The sequence below is a fragment of the Balaenoptera borealis genome, assembly GCF_965194805.1.
Source record: "Balaenoptera borealis genome assembly, chromosome: 17".
NCBI lineage: Eukaryota > Metazoa > Chordata > Mammalia > Artiodactyla > Balaenopteridae > Balaenoptera > Balaenoptera borealis.
The window spans coordinates 56,020,862-56,041,817 of record NC_138876.1 but is presented as its reverse complement, the minus strand read 5'-3'; the positions used below and the strand labels follow the sequence as shown (position 1 = coordinate 56,041,817).

The window sequence follows — 20,956 nt, the reverse complement described above, 5'->3', positions numbered from 1 at the left end:
TCAAATGCTAGCCCTGCCTTTAATTTACATCAGAAGACAGTACATGTGTTGCCTCCATTTTTTTCCCCTCCCCTGCACATTCCAGGCCTCTCTGTTTCTACAAATGATCCTGGTATAGCATGATTTCAAGCCTGCAAGTCACTCTCTTCTTAACATTCCTGTTAGATTATAGTAGATCTGTAAGTTGTTACACAAAACTGAAAAAAAATTTCAGGTATATTATTTATTTATTTACTTATTTAATTTTTGGCTGCGTTGGCTCTTCGTTGCTGAGCACAAGCTTTCTCTAGTTGTGGCGAGTGGGGGCTACTCTTCATTGCAGTGCGCAGGCTTCTCATTGCGGTGGCTTCTTTTGTTGCGGAGCACGGGCTCTAGGCGCGCAGCCTTCAGTAGTTGTGGTGCACGGGCTTAGTTGCTCCATGGCATGTGGGATCTTCCTGGACCAGGGCTCGAACCCGTGTCCCCTGCATTGGCAGGTGGATTCTAAACCACTGCGCCACCAGGGAAGTCCCTTCAGATATATTTTAATTCATGCAAAACAAATAATTATTTATGAAAGAAAGAGAGAACAGGAGGAAAAAAAGAAGGATTATTACTAATGACATGGATAGCCTATAATTATAGAATAATTTTAAGTAATTAGTTTTTTGAACATTTTTATTAGAATATAATTGCTTTACAATGGTGTGTTAGTTTCTGCTTTAAAACAAAGTGAATCAGTTATACATATACATATATCCCCATATCTCTTCCCTCTTGCCTCTCCCTCCCTCCCACCCTCCTTATCCCAACCTTCTACCTGGTCACAAAGCACCGAGCTGATCTCCCTGTGCTATGCGACTGCTCCCCACTAGCTATCTATTTTACATTTGGTAGTGAATATATGTCCATATATACACTACCACTCTTTCACTTTGTCCCAGCTTACCCTTCCCCCTCCCCGTGTCCTCAAGTCCATTCTCTAGTAGGTCTGCGTCTTTATTCCCATCTTGCCCCTAGGTTCTTCATGACCTTTTTTTTTTTTTTTTAGAATCCATATATATGTGTTAGCATACGGTATTTGTTTTTCTCTTTCTGACTTACTTCACTCTGTATGACAGACTCTAGGTCCATCCACCTCACTACAAATAACTCAATTTCGTTTCTTTTTATGGCTGAGTAATATTCCATTGTATATATGTGCCACATCTTCTTTATCCATTCATCTGTAGATGGACACTTACGTAGCTTCCATGTCCTGGCTATTGTAAATAGAGCTGCAATGAACATTGTGGTACATGACTCTTTTTGAATTATGGTTTTCTCAGGGTATATGCCCAGTAGTGGGATTGCTGGGTTGTATGGTAGTTCTATTTTTACTTTTTAAGGAACCTCCATACTGTTCTCCATAGTGGCTGTATCAATTTACATTCCCACCAACAGTGTATGAGGGTTCCCTTTTCTCCACACCCTCTCCAGCATTTATTGTTTGTAGATATTTTGATGATGGCCATTCTGACTGGTGTGAGATAATATCGCATTGTAGTTTTGATTTGCATTTCTCTAATGATTAATGATGTTGAGCATTCTTTCATGTGTTTGTTGGCCATCTGTATATCTTCTTTGGAGAAATGCCTATTTAGGTCTTCTGCCCATTTTTGGATTGGGTTGTTTGTTTTTTTGATATTGAGCTGCATGAGCTGCTTGTAAATCTTGGAGATTAATCCTTTGTCAGTTGCTTCATTTGCAAATATTTTCTCCCATTCTAAGGGTTATCTTTTCATCTTGTTTATGGTTTCCTTTGCTGTGCAAAAGCTTTTAAGTTTCATTAGGTCCCATTTGTTTATTTTTGTTTTTATTTCCATTTCTCTAGGAGCTGGGTCAAAAAGGATCTTGCTGTGATGTATGTCATACAGTGTTCTGCCTATGTTTTCCTCTAAGAGTTTGATAGTGTCTGGCCTTACATTTAGGTCTTTAATCAATTTTGAGTTTATTTTTGTGTATGGTGTTAGGGAATGTTCTAATTTCCTGCTTTTACATTTCCCAGCACCACTTATTGAAGAGGCTGTCTTTTCTCCATTGTATATTCTTGCCTACTTTACCAAAGATAAGGTGACCATAAGTGTGTGGGCTTATCTCTGGGCATTCTATCCTGTTCCATTGATCTATATTTCTGTTTTTGTGCCAGTACCATACTGTATTGATTACTGTAGCCTGGTAGTATCGTATGAAGTCAGGGAGCCTGATTCCTCCAGCTCCGTTTTTCTTCCTCAGGATTGCTTTGACTATTCGGAGTCTCTTGTGTTTCCATACAAATTGTGAAATTTTTTGTTCTAGTTCTGTGAAAAATGCCCATGGTAGTTAGAGAGGGATTGCATTGAATCTGTAGATTGCGTTGGGTAGTATAGTCATTTTTACAATGTTGATTCTTCCAATCCAAGAACATGCTATATCTCTCCATCTATTTGTATCATCTTTCATTTCTTTCATCAATGTCTTATAATTTTCTGCATACAGTTCTCTTGTCTACTTAGGTATGTTTATTCCTAGGTATTTTATTCTCTTTGTTGCAAAGGTAAATGGGAGTGTTTTCTTAAATTCACATTCAGATTTTTCATCATTAGTGTATAGAAATGCAAGAGATTTCTGTGAATTAATTTTGTACCCTCCTACTTTACCAAATGCATTGATTAGCTCTAGTAGTTTTCTGGTAGCATCTTTAGGATTCTCTATGTATAGTATCATGTCATCTGCAAACAGTGACAACTTTACTTCTTCTTTTCCAATTTGGATTCCTTTTATTTCTTTTTCTTCTCTGATTGCCGTGGCTAGGATTTCCAAAACTATGTTGAATAATAGTGGTGAGAGTGGGCAACCTTGTCTTGTTCCTGATCTTAGTGGAAATGGTTTCAGTTTTTCACCATTGAGGACGATGTTGGCTGTGGGTTTGTCATATATGGCCTTTAATATGTTGAGGGAAGTTCCCTCTATGCCTACTTTCTACAGGGCTTTTGTCATAAATGGGTGTTGAACTTTGTTGAAAGCTTTCTCTGCATCTATTGAGATGATCATATGTTTTTTCTCCTTTAATTTGTTAATATGGTGTATCACATAGATTGATTTGTGTATGCTGAAGAATCTTTGTATTCCTGGGATAAACCCCACTTGATCATGGTGTATGATCCTTTTAATGTGCTGTTGGATTCTGTTTGCTAGTATTTTGTTGAGGAATTTTGCATCTATGTTCATCAATGATATTGGTCTGTAGTTTTCTTTTTTTGTGACATCTTTGTCTGGTTTCGGTATCAGGGTGATGGTGGCCTCATAGGATGAGTTTGGTAGTGTTCCTCTTTCTGCTTTATTTTGGAAGAATTTGAGAAACATAAGTGTTAGCTCTTCTCTAAATGTTTGATAGAATTCGCCTGTGAAGCCATCTGGTCCTGGGCTTTTGTTTGTTGGAAGATTTTTAATCACAGTTTCAATTTCAGTGCTTGTGATTGGTCTGTTCATATTTTCTATTTCTTCCTGGTTCAGTCTCGGCAGGTTGTGCATTTCTAAGAATCTGTCCATTTCTTCCAGGTTGTCCATTTTATTGGCATAGAGTTTCTTGTAGTAATCTCTCATGATCCTTTGTATTTCTGCAGTGTCAGTTGTTACTTCTTTTTCATTTCTAATTCTATTGATTTGAATCTTCTCCCTTTTTTTCTTGATGAGTCTGGCTAATGGTTTATCAATTTTGTTTATCTTCTCAAAGAACCAGCTTTTAGTTTTATTGATTTTTGCTATCATTTCCTTCATTTCTTTTTCATTTATTTCTGATCTGATCTTTATGATTTCTTTCCTTCTGTAACTTTGGAGATTTTTGTTCTTCTTTCTCTAATTGCTTTAGGTGTAAGGTTAGGTTGTTTATTTGAGATGTTTCCTGTTTCTTAAGGTACGATTGTATTGCTATAAACTTCCTTCGTAGAACTGCTTTGGCTGCATCCCATAGGTTTTGGGACGTCATGTTTTCATTGTCATTTGTTTCTAGGTATTTTTTGATTTCCTCTTTGATTTATTCAGTGATCTCTTGGTTATTAAGTAGTGTATTGTTTAGTCTCCACGTATTTGTATTTTTTACAGATTTTTTTCTGTAATTGATATCTAGTCTTATAACGGTGTGGTTGGAAAAGATACTTGATATGATTTCAAATTTCTTAAATTTACCAAGGCTTGATTTGTGACCCACGATATGATCTATCTTGGAGAATGTTCCCTGAGCACTTGAGAAGAAAGTGTATTCTTTTGTTTTTTGGAGGGAATGTCCTATAAAAATCAATTAAGAAGTCCATCTTGTTTAATGTATCATTTAAAGCTTGTGTTTTCTTATTTATTTTCATTTTGGAAGATCTGTCCATTGGTGAAAGTAGGGTGCTAAATTCCCCTACTATGATTGTGTTACTGTAGATTTCCCATTTTACTTCTGTTAGTATTTACCTTATGTACTGAGGTGCTCCTATGTTGGATGCAGAAATATTTACAATTGTTATATCTTCTTCTTGGGTTGATCCCTTGATCATTATGAAGTGCCCTTCTTTGTCTCTTGTAATAGTCTTTGTTTTAAATTCTATTTTTCTGATATGATAATTGCTACTCCAGCTTTCTTTTGATTTCCATTTGCATGGAATATCTTTTTCCATCCCCTCACTTTCAGTCTGTATGTGTCCCTAGGTCTGAAGTGGGTCTCTTGTAGACAGCATATATACGGGTCTTGTTTTTGTATCCATTCAGCCAGTCTATGTCTTTTGTTTGGAGCATTTAATCCATTTACATTTTAGGTCATTATCGATATGTATGTTCCTATTACCATTTTCTTAATTGTTTTGGGTTTGTTTTTGTAGGTCTTTTCCTTCTCTTGTGTTTCCTGACTAGAGAAGTTCCTTTAGCATTTGTTGTAAAGCTGGTTTGGTGGTGCTGAATTCTCTTAGCTTTTGCTTGTTTATAAAGTTTTTAATTTCTCCATCAAATCTGAATAAGATCCCTGCTAGGTAGAGTAATCTTGGTTGTAGGTTTTTCCCTTTCATCACTTTAAATGTGTCGTGCCACTCTCTTCTGGCTTGCAGAGTTTCTGCTGAAAAATCAGCTGTTAACCTTATGGGGATTTCCTTGTACGTTATTTGTTGTTTTTTCCCTTGCTGCTTTTAATATTTGTTCTTTGTATTTAATTTTTGAGAGTTTGATTAATATGTGTCTTGGTGTGTTTCTCCTTGGATTTATCGGGTATGGGACTCTCTGTGCTTCCTGGACTTTAGTAACTATTTCCTTTCCCATATTAAGGAAGTTTTCAACTATAATCTCTTTGAATATTTTCTCAGTCCCTTTCTTTTTCTCTTCTTCTTCTGGGACCCCTATAATTCGAATGTTGGTGCATTTAATATTGTCCCAGAGGTCTCTGAGACTGTCCTCAATTCATTTCATTCTTTTTTCTTTATTCTGCTCTGCAGTAGTTATTTCCACTATTTTATATTCCAGGTCACTTATCCATTCTTCTGCCTCAGTTATTCTGCTATTGATCCCTAATAGAGAATTTTTAATTTCATTTATTGTGTTGTTCATGATTGTTTGCTTGTTCTTTAGTTTTTCCAGGTCCTTGTTAAACGTTTCTTGTATTTTCTCCATTCTATTTCCAAGGTTTTGAATCATCTTTACTAACATTATTCTGAATTATTTTTCAGGTAGACTGACTATTTCCTCTTCATTTGTTAGGTCTGGTCGGTTTTTACCTTGCTCTTTCATCTGCTGTGTGTTTCTTTGTCTTTTCATTTTGCTTAACTTACTGTGTTTGGGGTCTCTTTTTCGCAGGCTGCAGGTTCGTAGTTCCCATTGTTTTTCGTGTCTGCCCCCTGTGGCTAAGGTTGGTTCAGTGGGTTGTGTAGGCTTCCTGGTGGAGGGGACTAGTGTCTGTATTCTGGTGGATGAGGCTGGATCTTGTCTTTCTGGTGGGCAGGTCCACGTCTGGTGGTGTGTTTTCGGGTGTCTGTAACCTTATTATGATTTTAGGCAGCCTCTGTGCTAATGGGTGAGGTTGTGTTCCTGTCTTGCTAGTTGTTTGGCATAGGGTGTCCAGCACTGGAGCTTTCTGGTCATTGAGTGGAGCTGGGTGTTGGTGTTGAGATGGAAATATCTGTGAGGTTTTTGCCTTTTGATATTATGTGGAGCTGGGAGGTGTCTGGTGGACCAATGTCCTGAACTTGGCTCTCCCACCTTAGAGGCACTCACTGGCTGGAGCACCAAGAGCCTGTCATCCACATGGCTCAGAATAAAAGGGTGAAAAAAAGAAAGAAAGAAAGAAATAGACAAAATAAATTAAATTAAATTAAATTAAAAGTTATTAAAATAAAAAATAATTATTAAAATTTTTTTTTAAGTATTTAAAAAAAATGAAAGAAAGAAAGAAAGAACAACCAAACCAAAAGCCAAATCCACCAAGGATAACAAATGCTGAAAACTATACTAAAAAATAAACAAACAAACCAACAAAAAACTGAGCAGACAGAACCCTAGGACAAATGGTAAAAGCAAAGCTATACAGACAAAATCACACACAGAAGCATATGCATACACACTCACAAAAAGAGAAAAAATATATATATATCGTTGTTCCCAAAGTCCACCTCGTGAATTTTGGATGATTCGTTGTCTATTCAGGTATTCCACAGACGCAGGGTACATCAGATTGACCGTGGAGATTTAATCCGCTGCTCCTGAGGCTGCTGGGAGAGATTTCCCTTTCTCTTCTTTGTTCTCACAGCTCCTGGGACTCAGCTTTGGATTTGGCCGTGTGTCTGCATGTAGATCGCCTCAGGGCGTTTGTTCTTTGCTCAGACAGGATGGGGTTAAAAGAGCAGCTGCTTCGGGGGCTCTGGCTCACTTAGGCCGTGGAGGGGGAGGGGTACGGAGAACAGGGCGAGCCTGTGGTGGCAGAGGCCAGCATGACATTGCAGCAGCCTGAGGCGCGCCTCACGTTCTCCCGGGGAAGTTGTCCCTGGATCACGGGACCCTGGCAGTGGCGGGCTGCACTGGCTCCCGGGAGGGGAGGTGTGGATAGTGACCTGTGCTTGCACACAGGCTTCTTGGTGGCGGCAGCAGCAGCCTTAGCGTCTCATGCCCGTCTCTGGGGTCCGCACTGACAGCCGCGGTGCGCCCTGGGGTCTGGAGCTCGTTTAGACGGTGCTCTGAATCCACTCTCCTCACGCATCCTGAAACAATGGTCTCTTGCCTCTTCGGCAGCTGCAGACTTTTTCCCAGACTCCCTCCTGGCTAACTGTGGTGCACTAGCCCCCTTCAGGCTATGTTCATGCAGCCAAACCCAGTCCTCTCCCTGGGATCCGACTGAAGCCGAAGCCTAAGCCTCAGCTCCCAGCCCCCGCCCGACCCGGCGGGGGGGAGCAGATAAACCTCTGGGGCTGGTGAGTGCCGGCCTGCACCGATCCTCTGTGTGGGAATCTCTCCGCTTTGCCCTCCACACCCCTGTTGCTGTGCTCTCCTCCATGGCTCCAAAGCTTACCTCCTCCGCCACCCACAGTCTCCTCCTGCCAAGGGGCTTCCTAGTGTGTGGAAACCTTTCCTCCTTCACTGCTCCCTCCCACTGGTGCAGGTCCCATCCCTATTCTTTTGTCTCTGTTTTTTTCATTTTTCTTTTGCCCCACCCAGTTACGTGGGGAGTTTCTTGCTTTTTGGGAAGTCTGAGGTCTCCTGCCAGCGTTCAGCAGGTGTTCTGTAGGAGTTGTTCCACATGTAGGTGTATTTCTGATGTATTTGTGGGGAGGAAGGTGATCTCTGGTCTTACTCTTCCACCATCTTGAAGCTCCCCTCAAGTAATTAGATTTTGACTAGTACAATGATATCCATGAATATTCTTCTTGAAAATGATAGTAGTTTACAAATGATCTAATGGGGGCTATAATATTATTTAACCCCTTACTTTAATAGAGATTCATGAAAATAGGCATGAAACAAACTGAAAGTGAAGTGCAGCTATACAATTTGATACCTCATGGTTCTTCTTTTATATATTTCATTTATTATGAGTAGATGATTTAGCAATAATATAATCAGGATACTTAGAGTAAAAAATCCTATTTCTGTCATTGCTCAATATTAATACAAACCTAAAAGCAATTCCTGAGGTTGAATTGTAATTTATTCCCTTATACATAGAAAGTGGCATTTCTTCTTTTAAATAAAATATGTCACCTATTAAAATAATCATTTAACAGCTTGATCAGGTTTTTTTCTTAGGGTTATAAATATACAATGTTTATCAATATGCTATGATGAAATCTTAACTGAATATAAATGTGATGTTATAAATGTGTTTGACTATGGATTTTCATGACTCAGTAAAATATACTTTCTTGATAATCCACAATTTTGTGCAAAGGATTTCCAAAAAAAGATAAAAGTAGCTTTAAATATTTTTTTCCTAAGTGAACAATTCTTACAAGTTCACATACAAATAGAAAGTGCTATTTTAAAAAAGTCAGGCATAGTGTTTTCTATTTTTTCTCCTTAGAAAGTGTAATGAAACTAAGATCATCTTTATTTTGGCTCATAGATTAAACACGAAATATATTTTTAACAGAAAGTTCAACATTGTTCAGTTTTGCTTGTTAAAGTAATACATGTTCCTGGCAAAACATTTGGAGACACCCAAGATATAAAGAAGAAAATAAAAAATCATCATAACCCATGGAAACCACTGTCCACATTTAATGTGTATTCTTTTAGACATTTATCATAAGCCCACTTTTTATTGGGATATTCATATTTTATTTAATGGTTTTTAAAATGTCTTTGATTTATGTAAACATATTCATGCACATAGTAGAGATTTAAGCTTTATGTGTTCTTTGTTTCTATCTTTGTTGTCATGTTCTATTTCCATTGCATGTTCTTTTCCACTGCAAAGACTTTCTATTTCCACTGCACCTACTGCCCCAACACCCAATTCCCACTTCCCTATTTCCAATAAAAATAGAATAAAATATTTTAAAATATAATTTTCTCTGTATTTTATTAATGAATTATGCAGTGAGGTTATTTTCAGTAACTTGGAATTTTGGGTCGAAAATATTTGAGGATTTCTTGTGATCAGAAATTTATGTTTATTTTCTTTTGTAAGAAGAAGTGCCAATACAATTAGTTTCAAAAATCTTCAATGTTATCTGTAAATGAAGTAATTTACCATCAGCATTTGCATTTTCCTTCAAATTACAATAGAAATTCAAATCAATGACATTTATTATTTTTCTATTGAATAACATTTAACACATTATAAATATTCATATCATCACTAATATTTTTAAAAACATCAACAAAATTTGATGTGCACATGGGATCCTGAGGTAGTGGAGAATATTTGTATGAGGATTAATTATTCTATTTAAATGAGTTCTCTTTCCTTTTTGAGACTGACAGTGAAATAAAAACCATGTCTTTGGTAAAATTTTCTAGAATGAGAAATATGAAGGGTGAAATATTTAGAAATTTAATATACCTGTGAGGAAGCTACTTCATATATCTTTTCCCAGGGATATAAGTTTAAGTAAACTAATTTTAATTTATAGATCATTTGTTAAAGTGTTCTTGCTTTTAGATAAGGGTGTAATTCTTGATATGATCATATATTAATTTGGAAGTTGATTTATTAAACAATTTTAAAGGAACTGTATTTTTTAAAAGTCTTAACTATATTCATTTTATTTAACTTTTTGTTTTGTTGCACATAGGTTAATTATTTATCAATTAAAATATTGCTCTTGTGTTTTGATAGTAATTTTTGCAAAAAAGTATAAAACTGTTCACAAATTCAGCACGTTGTTAGAAATGTGTTTGAACTTGTCATGTGCATCTAGAGTAAGTCCTAGATCAGGAAGCTTTTAAATTAACTTGAAATAAGAATAATATTTATGGATCATTTTTATTTGAAAATGTTTCTATTGTAAGATTGACTTATTAAGGACTTCTTTAAAAAGTACTAACATGTATTTGGAATAAGGCTTGTCTAAAAAAGCATTTTTATAGTTCTCACAAGTTGATTGAACATCAGGTTTGCATTTACTATTTCAAACAGCAATGTTACTTTGCTTTAAAATGTGGAAAGATAAAAGTAGAGTTTTGTGTTTTAACATATAGCCATCTGAAATAGCTTCATTCACTCACTCATTCATTTTAATAAACATTGACAAAACCATTTACTTGTGTTTTAAGTTCTAGGCATCTAAGCACTTGCAGACCAGAAGGGGAAATGACAGACACATTAAAAAAAAAAAGAAAAGAAAAGAAATAAAAAGAATTAATGAAAATTGCTTTGACATAGATATTTAAATCTTATCTATATTTGAAATGTTCAGTTATTCTTAATTAACAGAGAGTAGCAACTCAGAAATTTATATATTTAAAAGTTTGTCAGTAATCTTTATAAAGGTTTGTGAAATATGGTTTTAGAAAATATTACTTTGAAAAAAATGGTCACATTACAATTATTGAGATTTTCTTCTGGTTTTGTTTATAATCAATACACATGGGGCCTAATATCTAATGTGTAAATACATTTCCATTAAACAATTAACTTAGTACAACCTTGCTGTAGACAGAATAATGGCCCCCCAAAGATGTCCACTTCCTAATCCCCAACACCTGTGAACAGCTTACTTTACATGGCAAAGAGACTTTGCTGATGAGATTAAATTAAGGATATTGAGATAGAAGGATAATCCTGGATTATCTAGTTGGGGCTTGATGTAATCATAGGGTCTTTATAAGAGGGAAGCAAAAAGATCAAGGGCAGAAGAAGATGGGATGATGAAATAGAGGTTGGAGTGATATGCTTTGAAAACAGACGAAGGGGCTCCAGCCAAGGAATGTGGGCAGCCTTCAGGGCAGGAAAAGGCAAGCAAATGAATTCTTGGGAGCTTCCAGAAGGAACGCAGCACCGCGTATATCTTAATTTCACCCCCATAAGTCTGATTTTGGACTTCCGACCTCCAGAACTGTAGAGAATAAATTTGTATTGTTTAAGTCACTAAGCTTGTGGTAATTTGTTACAGCAGCAATGGGAAACACAAATTTACACAGTAATAACACTGTCAAAAGGCCTCTATTTTGGTAATTTAATTAGAATCCTAAATTCATTCACCAGAGGAATCATGGCAGAGATGCTTATCTAGTAGAGCAGAATATGAAACCTTTTTATTACTTCCAGGGAAACATAGGTAGGTAGCTGCTAACTCTACCCATCACGCTAAGTCTTCACAGGGAACAAAGCAGCACAAAAGCAGGTGCTGGTGGAACCTAGGACAGAGCCATCGCATTTATTGATTGTCATAGTTTCTTTTTAACTGAGTCTCCAGATACCACTGTAATTTTAGGGAACAGCATAAGAATAAAACATTTGAATGTGAATACTTTAGATGCCTCCTCAACTGTTACACATTCAAAAAAGAGCCTTTCCTGGTAAATAATCTGAGTGGTGCTGTTTGTATATCAATCGAAGACAAGCAGAGCACTGAACCCTGTGCTGCTCCTCCTGTTTTCTGGGATTATTCAGTGTCAGAGAGACCGATACTCTTTTTTACAAGGTGAGGGGAAAAACTGTAATAGCTTCTGTGCCATTATTTTTGAAATTCTAGAGTTCATTAAAACTCTCTCTGGCTTTCTTCACTGCCATCTTTCTCCCTTCTTATGACTTATTTAAGGTAGATTTCAGTTGAGGTAAATAGTTTGATTTGAAGGTTTTTGTATCTGGATTTAGATGCAATAAGAAGTGTTAAATGCTCAGACTTTTAAGTGTACAGAATGGCACAGACTCAGCTATTAAGATGGAAGACATTTGCCGTTAACGCTCTGGGGCTGCTGTTGAGATTTCAGCTTGGTACTGTTTGTCATTCTGAAGTAGGTAGGCATTATGATGCCTGCAGTATAAATCAGACTTTACAGAGTGCTTGGTCCCCAAGCACTTTGAACATTCTAATCCACCTCTCAGTTAACAGAACGTTTTTTGATTTTTACAAGGTAAAATTTCCCTTTTTTATTTAACCTTGCCAATGCATTATTAATCTCTATTAGTTTTCAGGTATTCTATACCAAACAACAAAACATTTTTAGCCTACGTGTTTTCTTGTGGATAAAATGAAGTTATAAGTTTTGACTTTTTCTTTCAACAAATAATGTGAAAGCTAAGAGGACCTAGGAGACATTTCACTTTTATAAAACTCAAGGTAAGCCTCAGTTTTCCTTTCATAGTAATCATCTCCTCCTTGGATTCTGTGTCTTAATTTTAATTTTTTAAACACTTAGCTCATAGAGTTACATACCTGAAAAAGTGATGTATGAAACACATGGCTGAAAACTACATTTGCTTTGGAACTAATGGGCAGAATTGTTTCGGTGCAATGTAGCACATTTAAAAACCAATCCAAGGAAATCTTATTATAGTTCTGTCATTTACTAAAGTTCACTTCCCTAATGTCAGTTTCCATTAAAACAGTCTACATAAAATTATGTTTGTGAAATTATGCCCAGGTGGTACTGCTTTTAGGCAAAGCATTTTACTCATGTTCTCTGCTCTCACATGATGTCATTAGCAGCAGGGGTTTCATTTCCTAAAGAATAATGAGAACTAGCATTTATTAATTACTATATGCTAGAGCATATGCTAAGTACTTTACATGCCTTATCCAAGTTAATGCTCACACTGACTGTATGATATAGTTTTGGCTAGTATCCCACCTTATAGCTAGAAGGTTGCTTGCAGAGCAATAGTCTTGAATCAACCTCTCTGACATCAAAGTCTATGCTCTTAAATACTCTGCCAGTAATTGCAAATTCAAACATGTATAATAACATAGATTTATGTAGTTGCCCAGTATAATGTAATATGGGATGATGGAGACTGTAGCAAATTGATTACAATTTAAATGCATTTACATTTAAACTACACACTGGGCAACCAATGCATATTTGTGGATTGTATTCAACTTTTGGCCTCTGTTTTAAGCTCTACACAAAGCCATGTTGCTTTCAAAAGCATCTACTTATATGCATAATTATTCCTTTATTAATTTCAGTTTTATTCAAGTTTTATCAGGGAATGTAAAAATTCCTGTGAATAGAGTATGAACAGAACTATGTTGTCCAATTACCCTTTCATGACAAAGACCTGTGCTTATGCCTAGTCATGTGGCCTATCTGGTCTCAGGACAGAAGAGGGAGCTTCTTATCTGAGACTGGGGCAGATACTGAAATCAGAGGGATGTTCAGATTCAAAAGCCAAGGCAAAAGTTGAGTTCTGAGGAGGGCACATATACTGAAGGGACTAGAAGAACATATTAAGATCTAGCCTATAGCATTAATTGTCTTATGGCCACAGATATGAGACTGATAGCAGCTAGTAAAGGCAGCTGAGGTAATACTTCTAAACCAGCCCTGTAGGTGATTTACCCAGCCATGGTGTAGGGCAGACATGGGCCATTTTTTGAGGGATGAGGGATGAACTGTACGTAAATTTTGCACATAAAGATTTAAAGATAGACAAAGTATTCAAATTATCTAAGAAAAAGCTGTGAAAAAACTCTTTAGGTAACATTAGTTTCTTTAGGTGTGGAAGTCCACTTCAGGGATTTTCATTGCCCAGTTTTCAACTAACAAAGAAAGGTAGGAAAACATTTGCTATTTGTTTGATTATTTAAGGAGGAAATATATTTTTCTGACTTAATACAGTCTTTCTGGATAAATTTATTTAAATTGTCCCCTCTCAAATATCTCTAATAACTCCTCATTTTAGTTATAGCAGACATCCTTAATTTGATAAGTTATTTTAGTTCTCTGGTCTTTAATTTCCATGAAGCTGGGTATATGACTTATAAGTTTTTTTCACTGGATATGCTAATAAAATATGAAACTTGAAAATCACTGAGACTGTGCTTGATCAGATCCCTGTCAGCTCTAAAATTCAACAGGTCAATAGTCAGTTATGACAAGACCCTTGGTTACTTGGTAACCCTTTCTACTATAATGCACTTAATGCACTTTTTCCCCTATTCTATTTCACTCTTTTAAAAAATAAATTTCATTTAATTCTTGACTCAGTGGTTGGTTGTGGGAACGTCTTACTTACCATTAGGGGGCACTTGAAAACATATGAGGGAATTTTCTGTTTTCTCCATAACTAAAGGTATAGAGGGGACCTATTTAGTAGCCAGAGGTCAGGGATGCTGTTAAACATCCTACAGTAGGTGGGAAAATACTCTCATGTAAAATGTCATTATCACTTTTATGAGAAATATTGTAATGGGTCATGTCCTTGAAGTTTCAAGATCACTACAGTAGAACTGCAGTTCCTTTTCTGATTAAGACTTCCTTGGTTTGCTCATGCTCTCTCTGCCTCTGAGCACTTCTCTTGGTTACACTGTCCAAAACCTGTTTTTTTTTTAAGGCTCAGCTCAGATCTCATCTTTTTTATGAAGTCACTTGTAAACCTCTCAATTTATGCTCAGAGATCTTTCTACTTTTTGATGGCCCTTGCATAATCTCTTTCTTGAACGCAAGTTTGAGTAACCTCCAAAGGTGTAGGCAACTTGAGAAAAATGTCACTCCCTTACCCACTTCTGCTTTCCACATCAGGTTTAGCAAAGAGCCTTGTAAATGGTCAAGAGATCTGGCTTTTGTTTTGTTTTGTTTTATTTATATTGATGCTCCTATAGAGATTTAGACAATAAATAATGAAATGATAATGACATTTTCACCAACAAAAGCATCACTGTGTTAAACATGTTACCTAAGATGAAGAGCTTGAGAGCTCACCTTACGTTGTTCATTTGTATTAATTTATTGCAGGAATTAAATTAAATGAAATCTTTTTTTAATACCCTTTGCTGTTGGTTGTGTCTTGAATACATGACTTAGATTTCAATATATAGACTACATAATAATAATAAAGATTTTTTTTTCCAGAAATAAAGCTAGCTTTCACAGCTTCTCTTAAAAAAATAAAAGAAGTATATAATCTACTAACTACCAGTTGACTAAAACAGGATCAAGTGCATTGGCCCAATGAACTCAATAAAGGAATCAACACTATCCTTCAGCCTGATGATCTTGACTTTAACAAGCAAGACATGCTGTTTCCTGCCACATGTTGGTAGTGAAAGTAGCTACCGCTAACATCGTTTCCAGGACTTATGTCTGGAAACTACGTGCTCTTTCAGATTTTCAACTCATTTCAAAAAGATTAACATATCCTTTGAGTTTGTAGTTTGAAAGACGACTCTGACATTAAAGTTTTAATAAGAGAATAGAGTTGTTTCTTTGAATATACTAATCTATTTTTGAAGGATATTATTCAAACCATAAATAATGATGAGACTCTTCATTCTAAATTTTTAGTTTAATAATCTACATGTGTTCTTATTACTTCTTTATTGAGATAAAATTGGCATGTAACATTGTGTTAGTTTCAGTCATATATCCTAATGTTTTGATATTTGTGTATATTGGGAGATGACCAGCACAGTAAGTCTAGTTAACATCCATCACCATACATAGTTACCAAATGTTTTTCTTGTGATGAGAATTTTTAGAGCTGCTCTCTTAGCATCTTTCAAATATAAAATATGGTATTATTAATTATAGTCATAATACTTTACATTACATACTTCATACTTTTTAACCCCTTTCACCTATTTTGCTCACCCCGGGAAACCACCAATCTGTTCTCTGTATCCATGAGCTTGGTTTTTGTTTGTTTTTTTGTTTTGTTTTTGTTTTTTTTAGATACCACATACAAGTGAGACCATACAGTATTTGTCTTTCTCTGTCTGACTTATTTCACTTAGGATAATGCCCTTAAGGTCCATCTATGTTGTCTCAAATGGCAAGATTTCCTTCTTTTTTATAACTACATAAATTTCCCTTGTGTGTGTACATATGCATGTGTGCGCGTGTGTGTGTCTGTGTGTGTGTGTACTGCATTTTATTTATTCATTTATCCATAGATGGACACTTAGGTTGCTTCCATATCTTAGCTATTGTAAATAGTGCTGCAATGAACATAGGAGTGCATATATATTTTAGAATTAATGTTTTTGTTTTCTTCAAATAAATACTCAGAAGTTGAATTGCTGGATCATATAGTAGTTCTGTCTGTAATTTTCTGAGGAACCTCAATACTGTTTTCCATAGTGGCTGCACCAATTTACACTCCTCCCAACAGTGAACGAGGGTTTCTTTTTCTTCACATCCTCACCAACACTTATTATTTCTAGTCTTTTTCATAATAGCCATTCTAACAGGTTTGAGGTGACATCTCATTGTGGTTTTGATTTGCATCTCCCTGATGATTAGTTGTACATGTTTTCATTCTTAATAATGGCCATAAACTAGAAAAACAGTGCAAATGAATTATAGACTTTTGCTTGATATGAAGGAAGCAAGATGATTCTCTTCCATTTAGGACATAAAAGAAAAGAAAAAAAGAGAAAAAAAATTCAGTTAACTATACCACCACCTCTTTTATTCCAAATTTGGGTCACAGTGTTTTAAGTAAGAGACTGTTGTATATATGTTTACCTTTCTTAAGGCATTTTCATGGCATTGATTTTTTCACATTTTTAAGTGGCTACACAAATAGTTGAATAGCTGAATTAACACTTCTGGAATTCTGAGTGTATTAGTAAGTGCTATGTATTTATGTACATCTAGGTGTTTATTATTCCTTTTTTTTCAGTTAGAGTGTGCATTTCCAGGATTTAGGAAATCTAGTTATATTTCTTCTTGAGACCCTGGATTGTACACTCACTCTGAAAATCAGTTTGGCAATATGAAGTCACGTGGGGGTAGTGATGAAGGTGGGTCGGTGGTGAAAATAAATGGGGAAAAAACCTTCCTTACCTTTTGCTTATTTTACTAAATAACATTTGGGAATATAATATTAGGTAAATATATTCAAATATATTCTGGATTAGGAAGTGCTAGGTAAGTGGAAAGTAAGAGGTGGCACTTCTGGCCATTTTCTTTTGATATAATATTGCCATTTAAAATAAATCTTTTGCACAAACATGTGCATATTACCTCTTACCCAGGAACACCAAAACTGAACACTTAAGTTTATATAATCAGGAAAACATTTCAACTACCATGGGCCTAAGAGTCTAAGACATGTTGAAATAAATAAAATACCAGTGCTCTCTAAAAGCATTAAAGAACCTCATGCATTCAGTATTTGCTGGAATTTGTCCTTTTTGGTGTGGAAAGGAGATTATGGGTGATTATACCGTCAAAGCTTCTAGTTCTCAAATATAATCTTCAAAGGAGTGCTGGTGCAGACACAGAATAATTTTAACAGACTTTGAAACATCTGGAAGCAGGGAAGAAAACTTACATAGTAACACAGGAATTTTGTGAGTATTTTTTGCTTTCCTCTGTCTCTCTCTAGGAGATATACACATGATGCTTCAATGTTTGAATAGAAAATAGAGAATTGTCCTCTTGTACAACAATATTGGTAACATTTTTTTCTTAAATAATATCAAGATACATTTCAAACTTTATTTTATTCTCTATTTCAAATCCTGTAGGCTTCCTCCAACACATTTTTTTTTTTTTTAAACAGCTTTCTCGGGACATAATCACGTATCATTCAATTCACTTATTTAAAATGTACAATTCAGTGTTTTGTTGAGTATTTCACAGAGTTGTACATTTATCACTACAGTCAAATTTAGGACATTTTCATTACCCCAAAAAGAAATCCTGCACTCCTTAGTCTTCATCCCCAAACCATCCCCACCCTCCTATACTTTTTTGCCCCAGGCAACCACAGATCTATAATCTGTCTTTAGAGAGTTGCCTTTTCTGGACTTTTCATGCAAATGGAATCATACAATATGTTGTCCTTTGTGACTGGCTTCTTTCACTTAGCATAAAATTTTTTAAAGTTCATCCATGTTGTAGCCTATATCAGTCCACTGTATGCTTTTACCACATTTTGTTTATCCATTCATCTGCTGATGACCATCTGGGTTACTTCCATTTCTCGGTTATTGTGAATAATGCTGCTGTGAATATAAGTGTTCAAATGTCTATTTGAGACCCTGTTTTCAATTCTTTTGGATATATACACAGAATTGGGATTTCTGGTCATATGGTAATTCTATTTTTAATTTTTGAGGACCACCACACTGCTTTCTAAAGCAGTTGTACCATTTTCAAATCCCACCAACAGTGCACAAGGGTTCCCTTTGATCTTTTTAAAATTAGGTTATTTATCTGTTTATTATTAAGTTGTGATATATTAAAAATATATTTCCAACACATTCCTAAATAAAACCACTACATGGATTAATATAGTATTTAGCTGTTGTTATAGCTAAGGGTATAAGCTCTAGTTCTAGAATCAGAGTACAAACTCTGGCCTTGGATGAACTATGTCACCTCTCTATCTCCCCTTTTCCTGTTCTGTGAAATGGGGATAATAATAGCACATAATCATAGGTTTGATTTGAGGGTGAAATCAGGCACTTAATGGCACACCAAACAATGACAAATGATAAGTACTAATACTTGCTAGTTATTACAATTATAATAATGTTATTCTTTCAGACATGAGCATCAGATTATTTTTACAACTTGATCTCTGTGGTGTATTTATACATCTTTGTGTACATTTTCAGTGAGTGGTAAATCCTTTAGTGGTTTCTGTTCTTGTTGTTGTGCATAGCTGGTGGCGGGAAGACGCACCCCTGCACAGCTTGCTGCCTTCCTCATCATGGCTAATAGTTCCAGAGTTTCAAAAGAATACAAAAGACAAGAACAGAGTTGTTTTTTGTTTTTGTTTTTTTTTAAATAATTTCTATTATGGTAAATTTCAAGCATGAAAAATTAGAGATAATGATTGAAGTAACCCTATATACCCATCACCCAGATTCAACAATGATCAACAGTGGCAAACGGTGTTAGAATAAATAATTTGCAGACGTAATGAAAATATTCTGACTCAAGACTGAACAGGTTTAGTTTCCCATGTATTTTTTATGTACCTCTTGTTGTAATAAAATTCCCTGTATCTCTATCGCAAAGAAATGTGTTTGCTGATATTGTTCTGTCTTTGGACAGAATGTGGGAGAAAACAAGCTTTCTGAATGCAGAGTCAATTTTTACTGGAAAATGAAATTTTAAATGATAAATTTTTTAAATTTTTTCACTTTGAAAAGCTGATTCTCTTAATAAAACATGTTGATAGATCTTTCATCATCATAATAACAATAATAATATTACCTATAAATATTGATCACATACTATGAACCAGGCTCAACATCATCTCAATTCTCACAGCAACTCTATTAAAGACTACTATAATTATTATTATATAGATGAAGAAATTGAGGCTTATTCCTAGTTATAAATTGTCCAAGGCAAGTGACAAGACTAGAACATAAATAGAGGGCTGTCTCCAGAGATTACTTCTAAGCACTATAACGTATCTCAAAACATTTTACGATATTTAGCCTAATAATCTAGGAATAGGAAGGCTATGAAATATTACTTTATTTAAAAATAAAGGTTTCTATGTATTTATCATTTTAATTATACCTGCAATGATATAAATCTAAAAACTATATATATATATATATATATATAGGCTGGGCCAGCTGCTGCAGTAATAGATCCAAATATATGTAATGGCACAAAGTGATAGAAAATTCTTTCTTTGTTCATTCTGTTAACATGAGGTAGGTGAACAAGGGTCCATGGCAACCCTACTCCATTCAGTTACTTAGAACCCAGGCAGGTTGAGGATCTTGCATCTAACACCTGGCTTTTTGAAAGGAAGGAGTTTTCAATAGGTTTGTAATGCATGATCTGCCTCACTTGGGGGATCCCCCCCAAAGAAAGAAAGGTGAACAAGTCAAATCTTTTGTAAGCAAGCTGATTAATGACAGGCCTCCTGTAAATTACTACACTGGTGATATTTACCATCGGGAGAGGTTTTTTTGTTTTTATATTTTCATCTATTGGAATGTTCCTGGTCCGACTAGGATTGCATGCAAATCTATGAATTTATGAAGCATAAATCCGTGAAAATGTCATATAAAGTACATAAAAATAAAGTATCAAATGGAAATGTTTCATGAAGAAAATCTCTTTTGTATCAGAGATTACTGTATTTATTTCTTAGACATTCATGTTAAATCTGGGCAAGAATGAGTCCTAAAGTGGTGCTAAACTTTGCTCCGCTTTGCCTTGCTTTCTGGTATTGTGGAAATTATTACTAAATCTTGATATTGTATAAGATCTGTGTTTGTTGTGAGTCTGACTTGACAGTCCAAGGTTCACAGTGTTGACCTGGTGAGTGTAGGAGGGATTCTCCATTGCAGCTAGCGTAATAGGCAAAAAGCCCACAGGAGCACTTAAGACAGAATTTTATGGGACTGACTTGGAAACGGTGCACGATACTTCTTCCACATTTCATGTCTGGAACTCAGCCACACCTAACTGCAAGAGAACCCTGGGAAATATAATCTAGCTACAGACTCAGAAAGAAGAGGAGAATATGGATTTTAGTGAGTGCTATCAGTTTTTTAAAAATGATTCCAAAAAATGACTAAAATATTTTGTATATTTTTATTCATAATAATAATAAAGGTATAGTTCATACTGATCAATTGCTTACTGTGTACTAGGCTGATCATCTCATTTAATCTTCACGATAGCTCTGTGAGTTAGATGACCAATATTGTTTCCTTATAGAGGTGGATTTTGAGTCTTAGCTTATATATCTTACCTAAAGGCACAAAGATAGGACGTGGCAAGACCAAGATATGGATGTGCTTCTGACTACCACGGTGCTTTTCAAAGCACTTGTAGCCATCTAGGAATAAGAATGTCATATAGGTAGGGTTGTTAGATAAAATATTGGACACTCATGCTGTATTGGGGA

At 35.5% G+C, this 20,956-nt stretch overlaps 1 protein-coding gene across 12 annotated transcripts in view; it reads left to right on the top strand.

Moving 5' to 3' along the window:
- Positions 1 to 20,956, top strand: part of RALYL (RALY RNA binding protein like) — an 877,709-nt gene that overhangs the window by 196,966 nt on the left and 659,787 nt on the right. The window lies entirely within an intron of this gene.